The sequence below is a fragment of the Symphalangus syndactylus genome, chromosome 3 (assembly GCF_028878055.3).
Source record: "Symphalangus syndactylus isolate Jambi chromosome 3, NHGRI_mSymSyn1-v2.1_pri, whole genome shotgun sequence".
Lineage (NCBI taxonomy): Eukaryota > Metazoa > Chordata > Mammalia > Primates > Hylobatidae > Symphalangus > Symphalangus syndactylus.
In genome coordinates, this window is record NC_072425.2 from 94,799,638 (window position 1) to 94,809,232 (window position 9,595).

The following is a 9,595-nucleotide window of genomic DNA, read 5'->3' on the forward strand; positions in this document are numbered from 1 at the left end:
TCAGAAGAGCAGTTGATATTCCAAAAAAATTAAATGAGGAAGTATATCTAAAGATATTTTTTGAAAAGTAAGCCCAAGTTTCCCATTATTATAAACACAAAGAATAATGTTAAAATGTATAGTTAATTGTTAGGAAGTTCTTTTACTTCTATATAGCATATAACAACCTATACATTGTTTTCAAGCAACAACGAAAAAAAAAAGCAGAATTTATATGAAATATAAGAGAGAGGAGAAAAAAAACACAACAGATGGTTTTTATAAAAATATTTATTTTTCCTTTCATATTAGCTGGCAGCCGGCAAAGAGGCCAGTCAGGGTGTTCTGCCTCTTGGTAGTTCGATGGGTCATCAAAGAAAACTATTTTAACTATTTATGGATTCTCTTGACAAGCTTTAGTGCACCCACAATGGGTTGTCTCTGTATGGTATCTATCAGGGTCCTTTTTTAACACTTCCTTCTTAGAATAGTTATGCACATGGTCCTTATATCAGAATTCCTCAAACTAGAGCTGGGAATCAGGGGATATGACTAAAATTCCTCAATGAAAAACTGTACCACCTCTGGAAATAATATAACCTTTTATTTATTTATTTATTCTTTGACTATATTTTTAAAAATCAGCATGTGTTTCCACTTTTATCAGCTTACTGTTATGGTATTACTATGAACTAATAAATATTTCAAACTCCCAACTGCAAAACAAAAGTTCTGAATGAAATACCCACCACCATCAACAACCTGCACATCTCTCAGTCTCCTCCATTGCAAACCTTATTTGTTCAGTTGCCTCAGAAGAAAAATTTAAATGTGAAATTCCTGGTCCTAATGGGCCCATTAGAAGCACAGCAAGTAAGCCTGGGCCTTATGGTAGTAGCAAAGCAGCAGATGTGGCTTGTAGAGCTCCTGATCATGTGGAGTTTAGAGGCAATTATAAGGACTCCTGCTTTCACTTGGGAGGATTTGATACCGTTCACATTTTAACAGGAGCCCTCTGTGTGGGTATTGAGAAAAGAATGCTGGGAGAAACGGTGAGTACGTGAACTCTTTTAGGTGGATTTATTGCAATAATCCAGGCAAGAATTGATAATGGCTTGGACTAAAGTGTAGCTATAGAGATGTTGAGAAGAGTTGGGATGCTGGGTAAAAGATATGTTTGTGGAAAGCATGTGGGATATGAGAGAAAGAGGGAAATCGAGATCGACTCTAATTGTGTTGAGCTTGAACATTGTACTGAAGAAGTTTTATGCTTTGAACATTCTACTGAAGTCGTTTTAATAGGGTTGTGTGTTTGTACTTGTGGAAATAACTGAAGAATTAGAACAGCTGCATTTCATAGGATTATTTTGGACATCTAGATATGGGGTAGAGTTGTGAGATATTGAAAGGATGCTCGACCCCATTCATGGATAAATAAATGCAGTAAAAACACCAAGGAGATATTTTTCCCTTATCAGTTTGGCAAAAGCACAAAGTTTAATAGTACACAGAATAAATATGTGGGAAAGAAGGGATTTTCATACACAAAATGAATGTGGGAAAGTAATTTGAAAGATTTGAAAGATTACTATGCAATAACTTTTAGAAGATATGTAATTCATCTCTATATTCTCAAGTAAAAAGTGAAAGGTAGATAAAGGTTTATAATATATTCTTTTAATATAAAAAGGATATGTGTATGTATTGGTATATAATATCTAAGTATATATGCTTTTCTATACATAGAAAATGTCTTGAGGAGAATATAAATGATTTAAAAAAGTAGTCTTTGTGAAGAAAATGTGTTACTTATAAACAGAACTTTATGCTGCGCCGCTTTTGCAGTGCTGGAGTTTTTTTTCATTTGCGTGTAATACATACTTAATTAATTTTTAATTGTTAAAAATATAAAATTTGACTACTGTTCTCCTCTATGTTTCCATATGCTATCAACATTTAGCTTAAAGACATTAATGCCATAGGAATATTTAGGACCCTACTTAGCATGTTGCAAATTTGAAATTATTACCTGTTTATTAGTTAACTATCATTTAATAATTCTGTCTTTAGTTCATGAAAAACACCAGGAATGAGTTCTATATGTTTCACCTTCTGACTTGTTGCATGCCAAATTTGCCTGTAATTTTAGTTTCAGAGGTTCTGAAATAAGTTAATTTCTTGTTGTCATCAAAATCCCATCAGAATCTTATTAATCTAAAAAAAATTTGACTATCACAGTGAAGTGGTATAATCTAGTATAGACCACAGTAATGTAAAATATCCATTTTTTAACCTTTTGAATTGTTCTAATTTTAATTTATTACAAAATATCTACTAAGTCTCATGTATATGGTCAAAATTCCCTGACTAATTGCTTTATTAAATATCTCTTAAATTCTATTTTGGACTCAAAGTGAGCATTGAGTTCTTTTGTGTACTTAGTAGAGACTGAATCAATGAAATACCAATGACTTCCTGATTGATAACCTTAGTATTTGCTTTTCAACCTTTATTCTATTTAATCTCCTTCAACCATTGCATTGCATTGTCAAACACCTACTGATAGATAACCGTATTCTAACTTTACTTCAAGATATTATGTTCTCTTGAATATTTTTCTTTTCTACTACTTCTCCCCAAGTACTTTTACTGGTAGCTCCTCCTCTTGTGTATCACCCTGAAGAATTCATTCTCCCCAGGGTCTGTCACTCCAAGTCAAACATTCTTAACTTGAAGGTTCATAGGCTCAAAGTTGTTTCTAGAATTCAAGGTATCTAGAAACTTGGCTAAGAAAAAAAAAGTATATATATATATATATATATATATATATACATATGTTACATATTTATTAACTTATAACTTAAATTTTGAATATAGGCAAGAAGCCACAATAGTATTACAGTACCTATATCTTGTCACTGATAGAAATTGAGTATGTTGATATCATGTGATAGTTATTATAGATAGTCAGTATACCTTTTACACCCATCACTAGTTTAAAGTTATAGTAGTTAGATTTTCCACAGAGCTTGTTATTCAAGTTGTTAGTAAAGATGCAGATGTATGATCATAATTCAAATATGTTTTATAAATATTTTGGTAATTATATTTTAATAAATGGTTTTCTTTCAGACCCTATATATTTAATATGACACATTTAGAAGATTAAGAAGTTTTCAGAGATTTTTCCATTTTATCAAAGATGCCAATAACATAGAAAATTGAATTTTTTCCTTGGGTTAGTTCACCACTTCCAAGACTTCATTAATCACTAAAATGCAAATAATCCTTTAATTTGTACCTTCAATAAAGACATTTCTCCTGAATTAGACCATAAGCAAGTCTCATAAATTCGACTCGTCCAGGTTGAGACTCTATTTGTCCATCACTCCTTACTTTCTCCATCTCCACCTTCAAACCTGAACCCTCCTATAATCCCTGTATTTGGTCATATTGCCCACATCAATCTAGTTTTGTAAACCAAAAATCATACAATCACTCTCTCTTCCTCTGGCTTTATAAAAAAAAAAAAATAGAAAGATTCCATTTGACAATTTCTGTGCCAGGAGTTATTCAGGATTTGCATCTCAATTTCATTTTATCTTCCCAACAATCCTACACATAAAGACAGTTATTGATCCCTTTGTAGGCAGGAAGACTAATTAGCATAATAAACTGGATATTACTAACTGACAAAATTAGGATTCAAGCCCAGATTTGTCCAATTTAAAAGCCTATGCTCTCTCTATCACGCAGGAGGTGAATAGAGTTTATTATTGTTTTTCTTAGCCCACCAGGAACTCAAGGAAGCAGGACCCACACCTCTTCCATTTATTCATTCTTCAAACATTTGTTGATCTTATTCTATGCTTTAAAAGTCTAAGCTCTTTGTTCGGAGGAAACATAAAGTTATATGAGACAGACTCTAAAGTACCTTACAGTTTACTTTTTCTGCAATTTAAACATTACCTTCAGGCAAAGCGATTTCCATGAATTGGAAGACATTAAACATTGCCTTAACATTTGGATAGTTTAATAATAAGGATACCGATTATGATTGTTAATGCCAACTGGAATAATAAAAAAATAAGTATGGCTAAGGATAGCTTCCAAGCAGCAGTTACAGGATTTGTTCTGCTATCTTGGATTTGTTACCTAATCACATTCTTTTTGGTGAACATATTCCATGCAAGCTTTCCAGCACTGTCACAGATAACAAATTTGCTTACAAATGTGTAGACTGCTATGACAGAGACCATATATTATTGTCAGTGATAAAATCTGAGTTTCCACATTTTTTAATTTTCTCACTGTGACTAAAATAAATAGGTTTTGTAGGTTCTTGAGAATTTTCACCATAAGAAATATGGCTATATTTAAATATTTGAATAGTGGTTTCGAATGACTGATTTAATTTTTTGAAAAATAATAAATGGTTAATTAAAATATATGTATATAAATTCAAAAGAAAAAGGCAGTAGATCATCTAATATCTTATATGCAGATAAATATGATTGATAGATTACCATCTCAGGCAACTCTATCATTTGCACAAATGGAAGAATACATAGATAGAGACGAAGGAAATTTTTAAATAAAAATTTGATTATACGGGCCATTTTGACACAAAGCATAAATAAATAGTCTCTCTCTTTTTTTTTTTTTTTTTTTTTTTTTTGAGACAGGGTCCTGCTCTGCTACCGAGGCTGGAGTGCAGTGGCATGATCACGGCTCACTGCAGCCTCAACCTCCTGGGCTCAAGTTATCCTCCCACCTCAACCTCCTGAGTGGGTAGGACAACAGGCACATACCGCCATGCTCAGGCTAATTTTTAAAAATTGTTTGTGGAATCAGGGTCTCACTATGTTTTCCAGGCTGGTCTCAAACTCCTGGGCTCAAGCTATTCTCCCACCAGGGCCTCCTAAAATGCTGGGATTAGAGGCATGAGCCACTGTACCTGGCAAATAAAGTCTTTTAAAAAGGAATATATGGCCAGACGCAGTGGTTCATGCTTGTAATTCCAACACTTTGGGAGGTTGAGGCAGGTGGATCACGAGATCAGGTGTTCGAGACCAGACTGGCCAATGTGGTGAAACCCCATCTCTACTAAAAATACAAAAATTAGCCGGGCGTGGTTGTGCACACCTGTAGTCCCAGACACTCAGGAAGGCTGAGGCAGAAGAACCGCTTGAACCTGGGAGGCAGAGGTTGCAGTGAGCCGAGACTGTGCCACTGCACTCCAGCCTGGGCGACAGAGTGAGACTCTGTCTCAAAAAAAAAAAAAAAAAAGGAATATATTTTGCCTCTCTTGGCAACTTTTAATTTCCTAGGTGTTTTCAAACAAAGGAGAAAAATCTGGTTCAGAGTCTAAAAATGTGTTTAACTTCTCAATTGAGTGAAGAAAGTCTGTTGTAATTGCTTATTTGACAGCATTAGACATTGTTTATGAGGCATCCAGTACAATTAATTAAAGAAGAAAACATTAGCATAGAGGTGGTCCTCAATAATTGGGAGGAAGAAAAACCTTGCCCTCAGAAACAACCTGGAGAGCTGTTCCATTGTAGTAGCCGCCTTCATGTTCTTTCCAGAATCACTTTGGCTTTTGAGCCTTACTTAACCTTGCTGGTTGGTCTTTCTCATTTTGTCTCCTACAATGGTTACTTTTGGACACAAGGTCATTATTCCTAGATTTATTTACTTTTATCTCTGTGCTGCCTTGCCTAATGTTCTCCTCCATTCGCAGCCGTAACAATTACCTTTTTGTTAAGATTGTATGTTTATCCAGGAACTAATAGTTCCCACATGAAGGAATTGTGAATTTTCATACCTATATTACTTACTTTCATAAACTGTATGTCCACACCACAGCAACAAGATGGAGTTGCTTGAACATAGGTAGTTTTATACATTTGTAAGGTGCTTTGTGTTTTTTCGTTTATTTATTTACTAGTCTCACAAATCTTCAGAAGGAGTTAAGTTGTATCGCTCTCTTTTAAAGGAAGAAAGAATTGAAAGAGTAGCAGTTTTATGATTTACCAGAAGGTATAAAATGGATTATAGCAGTTATAACTAGAGCCTGGAACCCAGTGTCCTGGTTTCTAAAACAGGACATTCTCTACTACATCGAGACATACACCTTAATTGATATTACCAGTGAAAAAGAAAATACAGTCATTACTTGGTATCCATCATTCCAGGACCCCCGTCAAATACAAAATCCAGGGATATTCCAATCCCTTATATGAAATGGTATAGTATTTGCATGTAACCCATGCATGTATACTTTAAATCACCTCTAGATTATTCACAATATCTAATACAATGTAAATGTTTTGTAAACAGTTATCATATTTCATTCTTTAGAAAATATTAACAAGAAAAAAGTCTGTGCATGTTCAGTAGACACAATTATCCTTTTTATTTACTTATTCCTTATTATTTCTTTACTTACTTTATTTTATTTACTTAATCCTTATTATTACTACTGAGGTTAGTAGAATCCATGAACATGGAACTCACAGATACCAAGATTTAACTGTAGTAAGAAATTCACAGAAAAGTACAGTGGGAATATTGCCTATTGCATTTTAGTATATAGGAGCTATTAATGTTATCACAAACTTATTCTAACTCCAACATATTATGGTTAATTTGATTCTGGAATCACGTTTTACTTGATTTCTTTTAATTCATTGCAGTCATTTCCTTTGAGAAAGCTCATTAGCTGAACCAAAAATAGAAGAATAAGTTGTTCCATGCAATTTAGAACATCTGTAACTAGGTGCAATTTGTGTGTGTGTGTTTTAATCTTAACAAAACCAAATATAATTATGCCTGCCAGAAAAAGAATTTGGGGTAGGCAAATTGGGTATCTTAAGTATGATTGACTCTATTTTTATGTAAGGTTATATTTTTCTTCCTGAGCTAAGATGTTAATTTTAGAGACTTAAAAGCTGAGCAGTTTAAGTATCAAATCATAGGTCGGTGAACCCCGAATATCTGAGACAGGTCTTAGTTAATTTAGAAAGTTTATTTTGCCAAGGTTGAGGATGCGCACCCGTGGCACAGTTTCAGGAGGTCCTGATGACATGTGTCCAAGGTGGTCAGAGCAGTTTGGTTTTATACATTTTAGAGAGACATGAAACATCAATCAACATATGTAAGATGAACACTGGTTCAGTTTGAAAAGGCGGGACAACTCAAAGCAAAAGTGGGAAGACTCATGCAGGGAGGGGGCTGCCAGGTTATAGGTAGATAAGAGACAAATTGTTGCATTATTTTGAGTTTCTGATTAGCCCCTCCAAAGGAGGCAATCAGATATGCATTTATCTCAGTGAGCAGAGGGGTGACTTTGAATAGAATGGGAGGCAGGTTGGCCCTAAGCACTTCCCAGCTTGCCTTTTCCCTTTAGCTTAATGATTTGGGAACCTCAAGATTTATTTTTCTTTCACAGGTCCTTAGTGCTAACTTCCAATGATTACAAGGTATTTGTCATTCCTGCATATAATAATAAGCTCAGAAAAAAATTAATGTAGGAAAGTCATTCTAATGGAACTCCAAACTCCTCTTTCTTGGTTCCCTTCTTCAGCTCTTTGTGTCCTCCAGGGCCTCTATATTCATGGTCTGGCTTCCCTTCAAAATCCATTAAGGCCGAGTTATTGTCCTCAAATGTGATGATGATTTATCTGACAACAGAACTGGTTGATTGACAGAATTCATTTTACTCTTGAGTTCTATTCATTGTGATTACTGTGTTGAACCAATATATGAAGGGAAAGTTGTTCCTCGTGGCTGCTCACCCTTTGTCACCTCCATACCTGGCTTGAAACACATTCAGCCAGTTGAAAGCTAGAGTTGGGTTTCACAAGCTCAAAAGGATTGTCTTGCATCATTATTTTGTTTCAGGTTTATAATCCTTGCACAGCTACATACCATTCACTATAGCAGCTGAGGGACAAATCACCAAGTTTTATATATTGAATCCAGGGGACTAGAATGTCAAAGTGTGTGGCCTTGGCAACACCTGGCCTTTCCATAATGGAATGAGAATGGCTTCCGCAGATCTGGCCCTGACTCAGCTGGGAAGCTTTTTCATTTTACTGAAGCTCAGACCCCACCACTAGATGTTTGATTTAACTGGTCTTAAATAATCCTTAAATGACTCTAATTTCCAGCCAAAGTTAAGGCCTACTGGTATTGCATTGGTAATCATAAATGTTTACCAGCTGGGTAGGAGACAGGATGCCAAGTGATACCTTAAGGTAGAACCCAGTTGCTTTACCTTTGCTATGATCTTGATTTCACAGCAAAGCAAACCCATGACAAGGTAGATCTCATAATCATTATATCTACAAATATTAGAAAAATAATTGATGCCAGTTATTTGACTGAGGATTACTCCTTTGGTTTATGGTTAGCCTTAGCATAGAATATATATCCAGTCCATTTATATACCCACAATTTGGCTTGTTTTTCTATAAATAAATTGGCTTTAGTGGCTTTGGTCTCTAGAACTCTACTACATCAAATATTCGGTAATAGAAATACACATATAATAATTTCAAGTACTCCTGTCTTTGTTTTAAGGATAGCTCTCCTACCAACTAATGTGAGCTAGGGCACTTGCGGCATAATAATTATGATTTCTCAGTGGTACCTGGCTTCTGCAGCTGACAGGCAATTGGGGAGCTATGATTCCAATATCCACTGAGAGGTATTAGAATCATTGGCTGATGTCAGTAGTTTTGGGAGCGTTTGCAATTTTCAGCCTTCCTGGAGAATAAGAATCTTAGTGTGGAAATCATATATGGACTGCATAGTAACAAAAACATACCTTCAACAAAGGCAATTAACAGACAAAAGTAACTATACTTATGTTGGAGTTCTATAAAATGAACTCACAAACTAAGCAAACAAATCTGAGGTTTTGAGGTTGTAAGAATATTGGAAAATTGAGGAATGGAAAAAGACAGACACCAAAGAAAGGATAGGAAAGTAGTTGAAAAGTCAAAGTGTAATAAAATATCTCAGTTCCATTAGAGATGTGTGTAAATGTGTGTGTGTTTATATGTGTATGTTAAGCAAGCTTTCCCAAAGAAGGAAAATATTTTGTTAAAAAGGTAATTTTTTAAGTATTGAGTGAAATATAAGTAGAGCACAGCATTTTGTCAGCCCTATTTAACACAAGAGGCTTGTAAAATATATAATTTGATAGTTAAATACGATCAGTCATGAAGTCACTATAACCTCCTGTGTCCTTAGAACAAAGCACTGTAATTTTTTCAAACTGAGATAATTTTTAGAGGGCATATTACTGCTAAATCTCTCCTCTTTCCATCTCCCTTCCCTAATTGTACAGTATCTCGTGCTAAGCAGATGTGGAGTTTCCTTTTGGTGCCATAAAGGAATAATACCTACTGTTTTCAGTCATACAAAAATGCCTTTAAAACAAAAATATAAACAGTTTTCTGATGATTATAATAGCTGTCTCTCCTTGAAATATATTTTAGGAAAGTTCAGCTGGTAGGTATAAAGTTTTCATGGAGGAATTATAAAGTTTTTATATATTTCATAAATATATATGTATATTTCTGCATGATTCTTTCTTGGTGCCTTT